Source organism: Ixodes scapularis, unplaced genomic scaffold (assembly GCF_016920785.2).
Source record: "Ixodes scapularis isolate PalLabHiFi unplaced genomic scaffold, ASM1692078v2 PGA_scaffold2__306_contigs__length_199485367, whole genome shotgun sequence".
Lineage (NCBI taxonomy): Eukaryota > Metazoa > Arthropoda > Arachnida > Ixodida > Ixodidae > Ixodes > Ixodes scapularis.
In genome coordinates, this window is record NW_024609857.1 from 102,324,750 (window position 1) to 102,330,749 (window position 6,000).

General features: G+C 45.6%; 1 non-coding gene across 1 annotated transcript; it reads left to right on the forward strand.

Annotated features, from left to right (window-relative positions):
* The first annotated feature begins 5,440 nt into the window (after positions 1-5,440).
* Trnay-gua lies at positions 5,441-5,531 on the forward strand. The gene is given in 2 exon segments: positions 5,441-5,477; positions 5,496-5,531. It is a non-coding gene; the product is annotated as a tRNA-Tyr (tRNA).
* The last annotated feature ends 469 nt before the right edge of the window (positions 5,532-6,000 follow it).

Below are 6,000 nucleotides of genomic sequence, written 5' to 3' on the forward strand. Positions count from 1 at the left end.
GAAATACTCGCGAGGAAAAGTGAAGCTTCTCAATTTCATTAATGTATATGTTGAAAAGGAGAGGTCCTAAAACAGATCCCTGGGAAAAACCGTACCTAAGTGTCACAAAACTACTCTTGGCGTCACCAATATTTACTAGCTGTTGAAACCTTGGATGTAGTCAGTCAGGAAGTCATTGAATGGGCCACTGAAACCCAAGTGCTCTAATTTATGTACAAGCAACTCGTTAACAATTGATTCAATCAACTGATTAAAGCGGTGCATGAACGCGACGCTGATGCCTAACGACTTCGCCAAGACGTACTGTACAGAGCTAATATCGCACTGTACAGTAAATTAACGCAGGATTTCTGAATACATATTAGCTTTCAGTAACTACAGCTGCGTACATTGCAGTGGTCCTGCCTATATGACGCGCGTTTTCGGTAAGTCACCAAAGGCACGGTCGCAAACTTGCCACCGTAAGTACTCATGTTACTATACTGCGAGGTTTATGGGCGTATTAGGTATCGCCTGCACACGTTTCCAGCACTCGTCAGGTGGCCAAAATCTTCAGAGCCACCGGACGCAAGCGCATCACATGATCTTTCGAAGGAGAGCTACCGCGCGTGCCCCAAACGCGTCTTACAACCTAGTAAACAAAAAATGACAACAGGCAGAGGGCGACTATTGGAATGGTCTGAAGACGATAGCACCTTTCAATTTTTCGCCCGAGATGCTGCACCGGACAAACGCACAAATATTGCCTGGTAACGTGGTATTTCTTTAAAGAACATAATTTTAAAATGAATTGCTTCGTTTTGTCTTTAAAACGTATTTACCTCGTTCACCAGGGGAAGGAGCAACAAATCAACCAATCACGACAGAGCCTATGTCCTGGAACTGCTACGCACTGTACCCTTTTTTTTCTTTTTGATGTACGAGAGATAAGACCTGTCATCCCCTCAAGTCGTGCTAACGTCGCTAAATCCGATCAACCGAATCACCGGATGAGCACACGGAAATGAATGAGACGATCGGTCCCCACCAATATTATCCACCGGAGATGAGCGCTTCCACGAAGCCGGATATGCTTGGCGCGCGCAAACTAATCGCCTATGTTGACACGCGGCCGCAGACGCTTCCGTGCTGCCGAAGTTAATCAGGCCGCTGCTAGAGATCACCTATAGTCGATGTAAAGCCGATTAACCGTTTCTCATTCTTGGTGTCGCCTACTGCTCACTTTTCTGCCACTGAAAGCGGAGGCCGTTGCATGAAAACGCATTCTTACCTGCACTCTTGTATGCTATACGGCGTGCCAGTTCGTCCGCTCCTTGCTCAGCTCGTGCATTTGTTTACCCTTTAAACGCGCCCAAGTGTTTCTGTTCCACCCCGACCTCAGCCCATGAGGAGCTCACTTGGCTGCCTCGTCATCGCGCGTTCCCTGCGCAGTTCTTTATGTTTCCCTTTTGATTGGCGCGCTCGTCCTTGCATTGCGATGCGCCGAAGACGTATTTTGGAACATTTGCTCGCCGTTTACACTCCCAAACCTTTTCATTTTAGTAGTTGCCTCACCGGCGGACAGAGGGCGCTGACGCACTCGGCGCCATTAGGTTGCTTCAATTTGGTTGGTTTCGGTTTCAACGTGAGCGCGGCTATGTTGCTGTTTTACGCTGTTTTTGCTTAGTTTTGCGATACGACTATTTTCCTGGTAGCACACAACCAATGAAACAGTAGTATTGAGCCACTTTGATGACTACGAGGTGTATTTTAGCTTAAATTGTGGGCTCTTTTTACCAACTCCATTGATGTATCTGATTATGGTCGGTTGCGAAACGCCTGACTGATGTGCAGGGAAGATTACCATCGTGTATAACCGTACCCGATGACGCCAGTTTCCAGAAAAACAAACTAATAAAGAAATTAACATGTGAATGTAGAGGGGGGAAGCATATCGACAGCTTGATTAGCAATATTCTGAATCGGCCAGAACAGATGAACTCGCGAGTTTACAACTCACTGTTTGGTTTTCGTGGGCACCCAGCCTTTAGTGAACTTCGCAGAATAAAAACGTATCGCGTAATGACGCAGATAATTGATATAAAGAAATAATATCGTCTCGGTCTCTTTTTTTTAATTTAGTACTCAAGCATGTTTTGACAGGCTGATTAGGAAATTTCTCAAATTATCAATACTGCTAAAGTACTCATCAGCAGCATTTCGCGATATTCGCCCTAGGGAATACATTTTTTTTTATATCAACATTTGCTTACTCAGGATATGATATAAGTGACAGGACCTTCAAATTAAATCTGGCATTCGTCTTCCGCAAAATCGGCCAAATAAAATTAAAGGGCGCAGGGGGAGAAATACCTCGGAAAGTTTGGCTGAATTCTAGCGCTAGGCACCACTTCACGGACCTGTGTGAACAAATATTTATTTCTTAGCACAAATTTGCTTTATAAATTTCGGTGTAGCCAGCCGCAAAAAGTAAACCTGTATTCGCCATCGACAATCCTGGACTTAAATACTGTTATTAAGACGGCTCTTTTTTTTTTTTCGGGGGGGGGCCTGAGTTATTGCGGATTTTAGATGCTGGCAAAAGATAAAACAGCGTGAGCAAAAACAAAGAAAGCGTCGTCATTATTGCGCATGCGCCGAACCCAAACCGCGTTTTGAATTTGTAAATAGAAACGACGTTATTTCTTTAGTGTTGACGATTGGGCTAGTTAGTCATTCATATTAGCGGAAAACAAACAGCGCAAGGACAACTGACAGTTTCTTACGCGGGAGGTCCCAACCTTTCTGTTAAGTAAATTAAGCATAGTATAGAATTTCTTAAACTTCATAAGTAAACCGACCAACCGAATGTCTACGTCGCAAAAAAGGAGATTGAGAACCTCATACACATGCAGGTGTGATATTTTGAACAAAAAAATCGCTTGATGTTAACGTACCTTTACTTTTAGCCTCAGATAAAATACAAGTTAAACGTTACTTGTCTATCTCCTCCGCGAGTTTCCTCACATAATCAAAATAAACTGTTTTCGATATATTATGAATACAAAGAACGATACTTTCACGGAATACAGATAGTCTCCTTATGCTGACTATTCTTGACGCCTTGCAATCCTAAATGCCCGATATAAATATACGCGCTTCTTACTGAGAATGTTTCGCCACTATTAGTAAACAAACCTCAGGAGTCGTCGAGTAGACGTATCGGACTACAGTTTCCGAAGTAAGGCAAGCAAGCGCGGTGAAACGCGACGAAAAACACGAATACACCGCATCCGCCAAGGCGCGGAGGGGAGAGCGGAGCAGCAAGTTGAAGCAACCTAATGGCTGCCGCGTCACGTGATTTCAAGATGGCAGCGCCCATGCGGAGGAGGATGAAAAGGTCTATAGACCGGGGGTGGCCAAACCGAGGCTCGCGAGCTGCATCCGACTCTTCGCGGGTTCAAGTGCGGCTCGCGGCTCCCTAGTAAGCGTGCCCCCCTTCTTCTCCTGTGTTTCTAAGACAAAAATAGTTAAAAAACATTTTTCTTTTTACTCAGTCTTGGCTAGTTTTGTATTACATTACAGACATACAGCTGGACTGCTTTTTGACACATAAATGTGTCAAGTGGCCCTGTTTCCTTTATTATTTTAGGAAAAAAAACTTCGAACTGCATAGACCCTTTTCACGAGGGCGCCGCCATCTTGAATTGTCGTCACTTCCAGTATGGGCGAAAACACTGTTTTGCCGTCACCACGCCAATAAAACACATTTAGGATACAAGCGTAACCGTCACACGTTCTCGTTTTTCCTCCTTTCTATTTGTTTACTAGTTACAACTTACAAGCTGAAATGTTTTATTATTTTTTTGTCGCCCATACCGGATACGCCTATTAGGTGGCTCGGGACGAGAATATGCGAAAAAAGGTCTACGCGCATAGCGGGCGTCAGAAGCAGTGGCTGTCTGACGAACCATGCATTAATTTTTGTTTAGCAGTTGAAGAAACGTTCTGCTGCCTGGTGTGATTTGTTGTAGTCAACAATTATACTTGTCTCCTATGGTAAGGACTGTTCACTCGATGTCGTTTCTCAGTAAAAGTAGCTCCCCGCCCCCACCGTCACCCCTCCCCCAACCGCCACCCCCCCCCCCCTTTTTTTTTTCTTTTTTTTTTTTGTCTGCGGTTTTAACTTCCTGTCACTCTGGACACTCCTGTTATAGCCCCTTTCCTTCCGGTTCGTAAAACGAATCAACAAAGGCCACCTTAACACCGCTGGTTGAAACGTCGATAAAGAATTTAACCACCTATTTTCCAAACGAACGTCAAAATAACTAAGACGCGCGAGATTTGTTAACTTTTTTGTCTCCTCCAAGGCGTTAAATCCCCGAAGGCCCTCGCTAAATCTCCAGCTTTGTTTTCCAAGTAGTATTTATGCTTTCTAGCACTGGAGGCATAATCAAGCTCGAACAGGCTCGCAAAGACAAAGCGACCGGAAGTCGGTTGGGACGCAAGCAGCGGTTCGTGTTTGTGAACAGTGAAAGGTTCTTATACATCACACAAAAGCCCGTCTGTATACAGATTCGAACGCGAGTCACCGCGAGATCCTTGCTTCGAATGCCGCATGGCAATGATTTCAAAAAAGAAACTTGGCATGCGGCATTGGAATATTACGGGGACTCGTGTCTGTAGACTGCCTCCTGTTTGATGTATGAACAGCGTGACCCCGGATAAAGAAAACTTCTGTTTCCACTTCCCCGCTAAATCGTTTGGAACAGCCAATCGCTGCCATCTACCGAAAGAGCGCTCAGAAAATGACGCCGGCTTGCATGGAATCCGGCAAGGCGAGTGCTCGCCTTGCCGGATACATAGGTCCTCGGACAGTATTCGACGCTTTCTGTCGTTATTCGTGCACCCTATGACCGAGCAATGGTGTCTCGATGACCGGGAGACTATCGCCATCGAATCCCGTGGCTCTAATTAAGTTTGGGAGTTCAAAACAAAGAAGAAAACGCGAACGAAGTTCGGGCGAAAGTCCCCTTCCCCCCCCCCCCCCCCCCCCCCCCGGGGCGGGGGGAGGGGGGGGGGGCGGTGTTTGCCCTGCCTAGTGGCGTCTGTGTCAGGACGGGCACAACACATGCCTTGCCCCCCGCCCCCCCCCCCCCCCCCCCCCCCCCCCCCGCTTTGAGAACTGGGGGGCGAGCGCCCCCAGCTTTCGAGCACCGCATGCTCATGTTACTGCCTTGTTTTTATTCAATTTGACGCATGTTCCCGGAGAGAAGAGACGCTACATGTGTGGCGACCTGGGAATCCCTTTATCGCGTAAGGTTTGGGGTTGTTGCGCCTGCCTGGAATGTTGTTAGACAAACGGGTTTCACTGAGCTCGTTCTGCAGGCCCTCCCCCAACGGTAGACCGCATAACCTATATCTTCGCTGGCTTTCGAAAGCGCCAGTGACAGCAGTGTGCCCGTCGATAGCTCAGTTGGTAGAGCGGTGGACTGTAGAGGTTTTCCCATGCGGACATCCATAGGTCGCTGGTTCAAATCCGGCTCGACGGACGAAAGTTTTTCATTTTTGCAATCAACTTTTACTGAATTTAATTGGATACAGACGGGGGCAGGCATATCATGTAGTAAAATTATGTGTGCGAATGTATAAGCGACCAAAGCAGCGATAGAAAGATTTGCTTTTGCATCTAAAGCGTAAAACTGTTTTTTTTTCCCTCTAAGGCACTGGTTAGAATGATAAATGTCGAATGACTATAGTTTTTTCTACAACTATGTTGTGGTTAAGTTGATCGTATAAAAACATCGTTACTTGTTACATTTTTACTAAAATTAAAGTCCCAATTTTGCTTCAAAGAAATAATTATCTAGTAAGGTACGTGGCTGGGCTAGTTGGTTTGTCTTGTTAAACATCTAAGATAGAGAAAAGAAACATCTAAGATAGCGAAAAGAAAAAAAAACAGGGATACTATGTAAACAGGACATGGGCTAACTTTAAACTCTTTTTTGACTAAGTAAAATG